Genomic DNA, 13,340 nt, shown 5'->3' with positions numbered 1-13,340 from the left:
AGAAACATCTTCCAGAGAGAATAGTTTCGTTAAGGGTTCCTTTCCCTAGGTAGGCATGCCCTAAAGTGCATGTCCGGACTCCGACAAGAAGCGCAGAAAAAACATCTAGGGGCAGATATGGATAATAAAGAAAAGTCATCTTTTGTTCACCGACCGAATATTCTCTTGAGAACTCTAGCTTTCGGCTTCACCCAGTCTGAGGTACACGTCCGGCTGACCCAGCGGTAACAATCACAGAGGTGCTCCCCTTATGCCCTAGCCGAATTAACAGGAACGTAGGGCATAAATACAAGAGCCAGGCAACCCAGCTTGGCCAAAACTTAAGTCATATCGATGCATATAATGGTGAAAAAAGGTACATGCGGAAGTATAACGCATGTGTTGGGCGTGATGCCCAGGTGAATAATTTAAGCTTCTGTGAAAGAAGCCCCCAGGTGTATAGAGTGCGGCTAGCATATCTATAATGTACAAGTGAGGCACAAGGTGACCCTTGGAGGTCTAGAGAAATAAAAGAAAGAAAGGGAAACAAGACAGATGATGCATATGCAGAAAATGGACAAAGGGAGGGGACTAACATAAAGTCCGGTGCTAGGCGTAGAATCTTCGGAGCCTGGTTGCGTTCCATGGGTTCGGCTCGAGTCGACTAGTCAATGCATCCCGTAGTCGGTACGCTCCGCCGGTCAGAACTTGGTTGATGATGAAGGGACCTTCCCATTTGGGCTCTAGCTTGTTCTTTTTCTTATCCAGCAGCCGTAGAACTAGTTCGCCAACGTTATAAGTTTTGGCCAGTACTTCTCTGCTTTGGTATCTGCGAGCCTGTTGCTGGTAAAATGCGAAACGGGCTTTGGCTACGTCGCGCTCTTCCTCCAAGGTGTCCAGACTGTCCTGCCGATCGAGCTCGGCTTCTCTTTCTTCGTACATGCGCACTCGAGGTGAGTCATGAATTATGTCACAGGGCAGGACTGCCTCTGCGTCGTACACCATAAAAAATGGTGTGTATCCGGTACTACAATTTGACGTGGTCCGCAGCCCCTAGAGTACGGAGTCGAGCTCCTCTACCCAGTGCGTGTCAGACTCCGTTAAGGAGCGCACTAATCTAGGTTTAATGCTGCTCATTATAAGACCATTTGCTCGTTCGACTTGACCGTTGGTTTGTGGGTGATAGACTAAAGCATAATCGAGCTTGATGCCGATTTTGCTGCACCAGAGTTTTACCTCGTTGGCCGTGAAGTTCGTGCCGTTATCAGTGATGATGCTGTGGGGGACGCCGTAACGGTGTACAATCCCAGATATGAAATCTATCACCGGTCCGGATTCGGCTGTTTTAACCGGTTTGGCCTCTATCCATTTGGTGAATTTATCCACCATGACCAATAAGTATTTTTTTCTTGTGGGTTCCCCCTTTAAGGAGTCCAACCATGTCAAGCCCCCAGACCACAAAGGGCCATGTAATGGGGATTGTTCGGAGGGCGGTGGGTGGCATGTGGCTTTGATTTGCAAAGAGCTGGCAACCGGCGCAACGTTGGACCAAGTCCTGTGCGTCTGCCCGGGCCGTTGGCCAATAGAATCCTGTACGGAAGGCCTTGCTTACAAGAGCCCGGGCTGCGCCGTGATGACCGCCGAGTCCGGCATGAATTTCTGCCAAAAGGTTCTGCCCTTCCTCTTCGGAGATGCACCGTTGAAGGACTCCGGTAGCACTTTTTTGTACAATTCTCCCTCGTGGACCCTGTAGGCCTTGGATCGCCGCACTATGCAGCGTGCCTCATTTTGGTCCTCCGGAAGTTCCTGTCTAGTTAAGTAGGCCATGAATGGTTCTATCCACGGAGCAACAATGGCCATTATTTCATGGGCTGATTGTGTTCTTTCGGTGGCGGGGCCTCTGATTGTGTCAGAGAGTACGGTTTCGGGTATTTTGGCCGGGTCCGGACTGTTGTTACCGGTGTCCCCTTCCCATGCTACGGATGGCTTGAAGAGCCGTTCCAGAAATAGGTTGGGAGGTACCGTGTCACGCTTTGCGCCGATGCGGGCGAGGATATCCGCCTGATTGTTTTCCCAAGCCACATGGTGAAATTCGAGCCCCTCGAACCGAGCTGACATTTTTAGGACGGCATTGCGATAAGCTGCCATTTTCGGATCCTTGGCATCGAAGTCTCCATTTATTTGGGATATTGCGAGGTTCGAATCCCCGCGCACCTCTAGGCGTTGAATGCCCATGGATACTGCCATCCAAAGACCATGTAGAAGGGCCTCATATTCGGCTGCGTTGTTGGAGTCCGTATACATTATCTGTAGTACGTACTGAACATTATCTCCTGTTGGGGACGTCAAAATGACGCCAGCCCCCAGACTAGCCAACATTTTGGAGCCGTCGAAGTGCATGATCCAGTTTGAACATGTGCCGTACTCTTTAGGGAGTTCGGCTTCCGTCCATTCAGCGACGAAGTCAGCCAAAACTTGCGACTTAATAGCTCGCCATGGATTGTAAGTTATGTCGAATGGGAGGAGCTCAATGGCCCATTTGGCAATCCGGCCCATCACTTCGCGGTTGTTTATAATATCGTTAAGTGGTACTTCCGAGGCTACCGTTATCGAACACTCTTGAAAGTAGTGTCGCAGCTTCCGGGATGCCATAAATACTGTGTACGCTATCTTTTGATAATGCGGGTACCGTGATTTGCATGGAGTAAGGACAGTGGACACATAGTAAACTGGCTTTTGAAGGGGGAATTTGTGTCCGTCCACTTCTCGCTCGACGACGAGCACTGCGCTTACTACTTGATGAGTTGCCGCAATGTATAATAGCATTGGTTTGCCAATGTTTGGCGTGGCCAGGACTAGGTTTGTTGCCAATATGGCTTTTATTTCGTTGAGTCCAGCCGTGGCAGCGTCCGTCCACTCGAAGTGTTCGGTGCGCCGGAGGAGGCGATAAAGGGGTAATGCCTTTTCTCCCAAGCGGGAGATAAAGCGGCTTAGAGCCGCCACGCATCCAGTCAATTTTTGTATTTGTTTGAGGTCTGTTGGGGTAGCCAACTGTGACAACGCTTGGATTTTGGGCGGATTAGCTTCAATACCTCTACTGGAGACAATGAATCCCAGGAGCTTTCCGGCTGGTACGCCGAAAACGCATTTTTCCGGATTGAGCTTGATGTCATATGTTCGGAGGTTGTCGAATGTGACCCTCAAGTTGTCTACTAGAGTTTCGACATGCTTGGTTTTAACGACCATGTCAGCCACGTATGCCTCCACTATTTTGCCGATCTGGTTTGCCAGACATGTCTGAATCATGCGCTGATATGTTGCGCCGGCGTTTTCTAGCCCGAAGGGCATTGTGTTGAAGCAGAATGGGTCGTATGGTGTGATGAATGCCATTGTGTCTTGGTCTGGCTCTGCCATTTTGATTTGATGGTAGCCGGAGTATGTGTCGAGGAAACACAGTGAATCGTGTCCTGCGGTAGCATCGATGATTTGATCGATGCGGGGGAGGGGGAAGGGATCCTTTGGGCAGGCCTTGTTAAGGTCCTTAAAATCGACGCACAAGCGCCAGGATTTGTCCTTCTTTGGTACCATCACCAGGTTTGCTAGCCAGTCCGAATGTTTTATGTCTCTGATGAATCCGACCTCCAATAGCTTGGCTAGTTCCTCTCCCATGGCTTTTCTTTTAGGCTCGGAGAAACTTCGAAGAGCCTGCTTGACTGGCTTGAATCCTTTTAGGATATTCGGCTGTGTTCGGCCAGCCTACGTGGGATTCCTGGCATGTCTGAAGGGTGCCAGGCAAAAATGTCCTAGTTCTCGGGTAGGAACTCTCACATTGCGGCGTCGACATCAGGGTTTAATTGTGCCCCGATGGAAGCTGTTTTTGTAGGGTCTGTTGGATGGACTTGGAATTTGACTATTTCGTCCGTCGGCTTAAAGGAGGTGGACTTGGATCTTTTATCGAGTATCACGTCGTCCCTGTTCACCATGGACCGCAGCGCAATTAGTTCATCGGCCGCTAGGGCTTCGGATAGTGCCTCAAGGGCCAGTGCAGCTGTTTTATTTTCGGCGCGGAGTGCTATGTCCGGATCACTAACAAGAGTGATGATTCCGTTGGGCCCGGGCATTTTGAGCTTCCTGTACCCGTAATGGGGTATGGCTTGGAAGATTGTAAACGCCTCCCGCCCTAATAGAGCGTGGTATCCACTGCTGAACGGGGCCACATGGAATGTAATTTCTTCAGACCTGTAATTATCCCGTGTGCCGAATACCACATCTAGTGTGATTTTTCTAGCACAGCGTGCTTCCCGACTGGGAATGATTCCTCTAAAGGTTGTGCTGCTTTGCTCAATGCGGCTCCAGTCTATTTCCATCTTTTGAAGAGTTTCCTCATAGATGAGGTTTAATCCGCTGCCGCCGTCCATAAGTACCTTGGTGAGTCAAAAGCCGTCCACGATTGGACTGAGGACCAGTGCGGCTGGTGCTCAGGTTGTTCAGAATTTGGGTTCGTCACTGGCGGTGAAGGTAATAGCCGTGTCACTCCAAGGACTTATTTCTGCTACGTGGCAGATTTCGGCTATGCTGCGGAGTGTTCTCTTGCGTCTATTATTTGACGCGAAGGTCTCAAAGACCGTTAACACCGTATTGTTGTCCACGGGATGGTGCTCTATGGTTTTTGGGAGGAGTAGATCCTCACCACTTTTGGCCACCTGCCGGAGTATCCAACATGCTCTAAGGCTGTGCGTTGGTATTGCATCCACTGTACTATGAATTTTGCAGGGTCCGTTGAGCCATCCCTCCAGTACGGTTCCTTGCCCCATAGAGGGCTTTTGCTTTTTGGTAGTTAACCCAAGTGTATTGTGATAATGCACCCTTTTATTTCGGACTGGGTTTGTATTCAGGGCCGGATTATCCCAAAATTTTATTTCGGTTTTCCAGGCGCTTTCAATCGCACGGTACTTTCGTACTATGCACACCAAGTCGGCAAAGCGTGTAATTTCGCGACGACTTATGGCATTGAGGATTCCCTTGTCCGTGCAATTATTGCAGAAGAATGAAATTGCGTCTTCCTCATGGCAGTCCTCTATCTTGTTCATGATCAGGAGGAATCTGGCCTAGTAATGGTGTACTATTGGGCTCTTGCCTAATTTGGGATAGATCGCGTATGTTTGGGTGGGTGGGTGGAATTGAATCCGAATCCTTACCCAATCTGAGACTCAGGGGCCAAGGAGTTTCCGAACTCAAAGGTTTGGAGTCTTGGATGTTTTCTGATGAATCTAGCCCGTTGCCTGATTCTAGGTTCAGGCCTTGAGTGACGTCCTCCCCTCCGCGGGTATCCGGCTTGGAGGGATCGGGAATCCGGACATAGCTAGTCCTTAAGATAGATGAAGAGTTACCACATTGTTCCTCCACCACTGCAACGTGATGGGTGACCTGGGGAGAGTTGATCTCTCTCAGATCGGGTTTAGGCCAAATCTGATCGTAGTCTGTAGCGACTCCCAGGGCAGCGATGCGATCCAAGAGCTCGTTCAGGGAAGAGAGCTCCATTGGATCTAACTGCTCGGCGAGTTCTGAGTTGACGTGAAGATTGCTTTCGATGACCCGAGAAGTCATCGTCGGCGCAGCGGCCGAACGGGTGGTCATAAGAAAACCACCTAGCCGGAGAGTTTGGCCGATAGCCAAAGCTCCCTCAGCGATAGTGCCGTCTTTAAAGACGGGATGAGACATCCTTCCTGATGACGACGGCACAACGGAACTCTCAATGAAAGCACCAATGTCAGTGTCAAAACCGGTGGATCTCGGGTAGGGGGTCCCAAACTATGCGTCTAGGCCGGATGGTAACAGGAGGCAGGGGACACGAAGTTTTACCTAGGTTCGGGCCCTCTTGATGCAGGTAAAACCCTATGTCTTGCTTGATTAATATTGATGATATGGGTGTTACAAGAGTAGATCTACCACGAGATCAAAGAGGCTAAACCCTAGAAGCTAGCCTATGGTATGATTGTATGTTGTGATTGTTGTCCTACGGACTAAAACCCTTCGGTTTATATAGACACCGGAGAGGGTTAGGGTTACACAAGGTCGGTTACAAAGGAGGAGATATCCATATTCGTATTGCCTAGCTTGCCTTCCATGCCAAGTAAAGTCCCATCCGGACACGAGATGAAGTCTTCAATCTTGTATCTTCATAGTCTAACAGTCCGGCCAATGGAGATAGTCCGGCTGTCCGGAGACCCCCTAATCCAGGACTCCCTCAGACATGGTTGGACCTCTCAAGACTGGCAGAAGAGGTTTCACTCATTTGCTCATAGAAGTCGACAAATTCACCAAGTGGATCAAAGCCAAGCCTATCAAGAATCTTGACTCAAGCACTGCCATTAGTTTCATCAAAGAGTTGATATTCCAATACGGAGTCCCTCACATCATTTATCACACATAATGGCTCCAAATTTCATTTCGATGAGTACAGAGCATTCTACGCTTCCCAAGGCACTCGGGTCGATTACACATCCATTGTGCACCCGCAGTCGAATGGGCAGGCAAAAAGAGCGAATGGCTTGATCCTACAAGTGTTGAAACCTCGATTGATGCACGACCTCAAGCATGCGGCTGGAGCTTGGGTGACTGAGTTACGATCTGTCTTTTGGGGATTGAGAACGACTCCTAATCGGTCGACTTATAGAACCCCTTTCTTCCTGGTATATGGCACTGAAGATGTGCTTCCGAGTGGTTTGCTGCACAATGCTCCCCGAGGAACTCTCCTCTGAAGCCAAAGTGTAACAGGCACGCCAGGATGCAGTTGATCTCCTAGAAGAAGAACGAGAGATGGCTCTGATCCGGTCGACCATCTATCAACAAGACATGCGTCGATTCCATGCCTGAAATGTCAGAGGTCAAGCATTTCAGGAAGGAGACCTTGTGCTCCGAGTGCACCAAAAGCGACCTCACAAGCTCGCTCCGGCATGGGAAGGACTATCGGAGTCAAAACCAGCGGAACTCTGGTAGGGGGGCCCCGAACTGTGCGTCTGGGACCGATGGTAACAGGAGACATGGGACACAATGTTTACCTAAGTTAGGGCCCTCTCTATGGAGGTAATACCCTACTTCCTGCTTGATTGATCTTGATGAATATGAGTATTACAAGAGTTGATCTACCACAAGATCATAATGGCTAAACCCTAAAAGTCTAGCCTGACTATGACTATGAGGATATATCTAAGGACCTAGTCCTCCAGTTTATATAGGCAGACGAGGGATCTAGGGTTACACAAGGTCGGTTATAGAGAAAGGAATCTTCATATTTGGTCGCCAAGCTTGCCTTCCACGCCAAGGAGAGTCCCATCCAGACACGGGTAGAGTCATCGGTCTTTGTATCTTTACGGCTCATCAGTCCGGGCCATATCCAATAGATCGGACACCCGAGGACTCCTTAGTCCAGGACTCCCTTAGTAGCCCCTGAACCAGGCTTCAATGACGAGGTGTCCGGCGCGCAGATTGTCTTCGGCATTGCAAGGCGGGTTCCCCTTTCCGAATACTCCAAGATAGTCTTCGGATAAAACGAATGTGTCCGGATCTGCAACACAAGTACCACACACGACTGCAGAGAATATAATATTTCACGAGTCCCAACTGCTGACAACTTTTTGCAAGATGGCATCATGTCTGTCCGGTCATTATATCAAACCGTTTTTCTGTGCCATTCCGCATTTTGAGATGTGGTTTTCATTGGCAAGTCTTGTCAAATCAGAGATCGTGTCCCCTTATTGCGGGATTCTCATCAATACGGGCGTGGGTAACCCAACCGTGCCATTTACACATCCCTTGGGAATAGGCGAGTTTTAGGGCGAGTGCGGAGGTGTTCAATATTCACCGCGTTCATAAGGGGATAATGATTCCCCTTCTTCTCCCACGCATTCTCTCTTCCTCTGCCCTTCCACTACTGAGCTCTAGAGCCCAAGTTCTCACCTTTCCCCACTCGAGCAAGCACTCAACCATGTCTGGATCCGGAGGTCAAGGCAAGTGGATGGCCTCCTTCATCAAGGAGAAGGACATTACTGAGCTTTGGGCGGTCAGGTATCTGGCGAAGGAAATCACCCACTGTCTTCCAGCCAAGGGGCAAGTCATCCCCACACCGAAGCGCAACAAGAGGGTGGTATTAATCACTCATTTCCTCCGCGGGCTATGGTTTCCACTCCACCCTTTTGTCCGCGGGCAAATGTTCTATTACGGGCTAGATTTCCATGATCTAGCCCCGAACTCTTTCCTTAAAATCTCAGTGTTCATCGTCGTGTGTGAGGCCTTCCTCCGCATCCAACCCCACTTCGGGCTATGGCTCAAGGTCTTCAACATGAAGTCGAAGGTGGTGGATGGCCAGCACGTGGATTGCGGAGGCACGATGGTGAGCAGGCTGACCAATGTCTCCTGGCCAAAAGGCACTTTCGTGGAGACTATCAAGGAATGGCAGAAACTATGGTTCTACATCACAGAACTCCGCGGTGCCACCTGGGCCGCGGCTGCCGAATTCAACTCCGGAGGTCCAATGCGGCTCACCTCCTAGATTGAGAAGAGCCCAAATTGGTCTTCGTCAGACGAGCTAATAGCGCTGCAAATGCGCATTCAAAGCATGGTGGATAAGAATATTAAGCTCGTCGACATAATCCAAGTGATGCTGGTTCCCCGGATCCTCCCCTGCCAAAGCCGAAGCTGCCCTCTATGGGAGTTCAATCCAAAGAAGCACCAAACCCTGGAGAGGCTCTTCGGAACAACTCACGAAGATGCCTAGAAGTTGCTCTTCAAGGGCAACGAGACACCGCCAACCACAGACTTGGACCGCGGGCGGAACATTAACCACCCCGCCAATGAGGTAAGTCTTTAATGCATCCTCTACTTGCTTGTTTCAAGGAGGATATCTGAACTTTCATTATCATTGCTTCTTCAGGAATGGATGGAGAGGGTGAAGCCGATTCGATGTCCGGCTCCGCTACCTAAGGAACCAGTCATCCCACCTCTAGCGAAGATGCTGGTACCGGTGTCCTATACGGCATCGGAGAATAAGGCCAAGGGGAAGGCCAAGGGGGTCCAGAGTGGCCCCCACCGCAAGGGCGCTTCGGACGTGACATCCAAAGACAAGACCCGCTCATCCGCCGTCGAAGACGATGATGATGAGGAGGAGGAGGAGGAGAGCGACTCTCCCCCTGATGTGGGGAGGAAGAAGAGGGCGGCCTCCACAAATCTGGAGGCGGAGGCTCCCAAGCGGGGGAAAGGCCCCCTTGTGGATAACTCTGCATGGGACGTTGATAGCAGCCCGGAGTGAAGCCCCTAGACCAAGCCCCTGGCTGCATCGTGAGTACTAAGAACACGCACTCGTCTATTTATCCGGCCTCTCCACTCTATGGTATTAATATGGTTAATCATGTTATTGCAGTCCGGCCCATGATAGCTCCCAACGATCCTCATCAAGAAGCTCGTTGGATTCGAAGGCAATGGCCAGCGAGACACCGCCGGCCACTTACTCTCCCAAGGCCAAGGGAGATGACGAGGTGCTATCCCAAAGGACCTTCCCAGGCCAGGGCGAGGTTCAGGAGGCCGTCATGGTGGCGCCAGGAGACAAGACCTTGGCTTCCGGACACATGGTGGAGTAGATCCCCATGGCGGCTGGGGGCCTCGATTAGTTTGGCCCCCAGCCGTATACGATTCTGGAGAGACCCATGCAGCTCCGGAATCCGGCGAACAACCTCCTTCGAAAGAAGGGGGTGTTCCTGTCCCACCAGTGACCTCTGTCCAACCAGAGGCACCGGACAATCTACTGGAAGCACTACGAGGCGCTTCCATTGTGGGACAACACCGTATCCTTATGGGTACGGTGATTGAGAAGGTTCATTTCGTCAAGAGCGGACTAACCGAAGCCTGCAGCAGCCTACTGACAGGTTTTGAGGTAAGCAACATAACAGGAAAAATCTCATTATAGACAGTAGCCCCTGAGACACTGTCCGGTGTTCGGAAAGAAAAGTCGGACAGAGGATCAATGAAATTTCACAGGAAACTAAGTAAAGTGTGTCTGATGTGAATACACAAGCTTCTTTGCTGGCCACGACCTCACACACTGCCGAAGTCTCCGGCCTGACACAGAGAATGGAGCGGGCCGAGGAGGAGCTCGGACAAGCGAGGAAGCAGCTGGAAGCCCAGCAAGGTATGCAATGACTCGCTATATATTCGGAAAGAATAAATGATGTATACTGACTATAGTGTCATGATATGTGTAGGGGCGACGACCGAGGTTGTCGCCCTGAAAAAGGCCTTGTCCGAAGACGAGGGGAAAGTTGTCAAGGACCAGGTCGCTCGCAAGAAGCTTAAGGCCCGGCTGAACAAGGTCCAGCAAGAGCTCCAGGACGCTGTGAAGAAGTATGAGACCCTGGAGGGCGATGTTTCGGCTCGAGAGACCAAACTTGCTGAGGCTCGTCAAAGCACGAAAGCGGCCCGGGTTGAATCCCAGGGTGCCCTCCAAGAGATCTAGGAGGCCAAGAAGATCGCGGCGGGTAAGGAGTTTATTATGCAAAGCAAGTATGTGAAGAAGAAGTATTTCTTACTAACCCGGATTCGGAGTTCACCAGGGGCGTTTGCAGATTTCCCGCGCAGTGTGTCCGATGCCGTGGAGTTCTTTCGAGCCGAAGAAGGGAGCTTGACGAAGAAGCTGTTCTGCTGGCAATACCTTGCGCCAGAGCATCCCGTGCCCTTCACCGGTCAGCTAAAACAGCTGGTGGAGCTGCATAGTGTGGCCGAACTAGCCATGAAGGATTTCATAATCCGGCTGTGGCCTGCCGAAGCTATGCCTGGCAGCTACTTCGGGCTCGTGAAGCGGCTGGTGAATGCATGTCCTCGACTGGACGTCGTAAAGCGATCGGCCTGTATTGAAGGTGCACGCAAGGCCTTCGCCCGCGTCAAGGTGTGGTGGGCGAAGATGGATGCTGTCAAGCTGACGACCGAGGGGCCGCCAGAGGGCAAGGAGAAACGCACACCAGAGCGGTATTTTGCAGATGTCTTAGAGGGGTCTCGCATTCTAGCAACGCAATGTGCGCAAGACATTATTTTCGAATGAATACATTCATGTTGTCTTTGCCTTGTATGATGAAACAAAATCGTTATGTAATATAATTTATTTTAAAAAAAATCTCCTCCTGTGCGGCCGTGTTATGTGAAATCTGAGAGTTGGCCAGTCGTTGGCTTCTACCCCCACGTAGGGAATACGGGGGTGTTCGGGATGTAATCTAAACACTCTTGATCCAATTGTTTGGTCCTTGAAGGAGGTGTTTAGCGTGACGAACCGGGGAATCGGACTATGCGGCTTTAGCACCCTCACTTAGCCATAGGAGTTTGACAATAGAAATATAGGCGCAGCCCCTAGTATCCGGACTAGGATGTTGTAAACACTTGATCGGGTAAGTACCAATCCCTCGCGTAATGCGGAAAAAATCTCTAAGGATATGACACCTCCGAAGAGCTGACCGGCTCTCGTCGCATCATTACAGTCACTTTTCGGCTTTCTATACTGAGGTGCTTACTTGGGTAAACCAGGGCACAATCGCAGTAGTTCTCCCTTTACTACCCTAGCCGATACAGCGGAATGTAAGGTAGTAAGCATATGGTCCCTCTTGGGGATGTGGGTAGCATATATCATGTTCACCGTTTTGACCTGGGGGGGAAACTTCTTCTGTCCCCCTGTGTTCGGCGGCCGGGGCTCCTCATCGTCGTCTTCGCTTTGCGATCCCTTATCCTTTCTTTCGGCATTTTACTAGCCGGCCTGTTTAAAAACCCAACAATCTCTATTGGTATGATTGGGTGGTTTGTCTGGGGTGCCATGAATCTCGCATGGACGATCAAGTATGCGGTCCAAGCTAGATGGGTCCGAATTGTTCTTTTTGAATGGCTTCTTCCACTGACCGAACTTAGATCCACTGAATCCAGCATTGACTGATGTATCCTCGGTGTTATCATTGTTGTTTCGATGCTTGTATCGGTTGCATCGAGAGTTGTCGTTGCTATTTTTAGCTTCAAGGGTGCCAGCTAACTATCCTCGCCCACACAAAAGCGGGTCATGAGTGCCATGAGGGCCACCATGGACTTTGGCTTCTCTTGGCCGAGGTGACGTGTGAGCCATTCGTCGCGGATGCTATGTTTAAAGGCCGCTAGGGCTTGGGCATCCGGATAGTCGACGATCTGGTTCTTTTTAATTAAGAACCTAGTCCAGAATTTCATGGCGGACTCTCCGGGCTATTGAACTATATGGCTTAAGTCATCAGCGTCCAAAAGTCGAACATATGTACCTTGGAAGTTGTCAAGGAAGGCTTCTTCCAAGTCCTCCCAGCTGTCGGTGGAATTTTCGGGCAGGCTGTTCAACCAGTATTGGGCTGGTCCTTTGAGTTGTAGGGGGAGGTATTTAATGGCATGAAGGTCGTCGCCGCGGGCCATATGAATGTGGAGAATGATGTCTTTGATCCATACCGCGGGGTCTGTGGTTCCATCGTATGATTCTATATTCACGGGTTTGAACCCTTCTTGGAATTCATGTTCCATCACTTCGTCGGTGAAGCAATGAGGGTGTGCGGCGCCTCTATATTGGGTCGTATCGCGACATAGCTCTAATGGAGTCCGTCTGCAGCTTACAGCCCGCGCATGAGTAGGTTTGTCATGTCTGAATAGATGGCCATCGTCGCGTGTCGTGGCACGTCCTCGCGATCCATAGATCAATCTGGTATGTCCTGCTTTATTGCTCAGGTCCTGCCGAAGGTCATATGTATGACCGCGAGCTGATTTACCTCTACCGTTGCGATGAGATGGGGTGGTTTGGTGTTCGGTTGGAGTTGCCATTTTATCCCGACCATGTGGTGGTCGGTTAACCACATTGTGCGATGGTGGTATGTGTTCCGGCGCCTCGTTGTCGAACTGAGGTAGCAATTTGCACTTCGGGTAGCTTTTTGCTGGGCGCTTGAGGCCGTATTCTTCGGCTACTAGGACATTGGTCCATTTATTGTTGAGCAGATCTTGGTCAGCTTGAAGCTGCTGCTGCTTCTTTTTCAGGCTCCTTGGAGTGGTTATTAGCTGGCGCTTGAAGCACTTCTGCTCAAGAGGTTCCTCAAGCACGATGAAATCCTCAGTGTTGAGGCTCGCCTCATCCTCGGAGAGCAGAAGATAATTACTATCCTCCGAGTCCTCGTGTGTGGCATGTTTACCAGGACTAACCTGCCCATCTTCCCGTTCATCCTGTTCAGTAGCTGCGTCAACGGGGTCTTCGTTGTGTTCAGCACCTTCCGGAGTGTTATCTTCTCCTGTGCCAGTGTTGTTGTCTTTACTACGGCGTGACTTGGAGCGTT

Source organism: Triticum aestivum, chromosome 4A, assembly GCF_018294505.1.
Source record: "Triticum aestivum cultivar Chinese Spring chromosome 4A, IWGSC CS RefSeq v2.1, whole genome shotgun sequence".
Taxonomy (NCBI): Eukaryota; Viridiplantae; Streptophyta; class Magnoliopsida; order Poales; family Poaceae; genus Triticum; species Triticum aestivum.
This window is presented reverse-complemented; position numbering follows the sequence as displayed.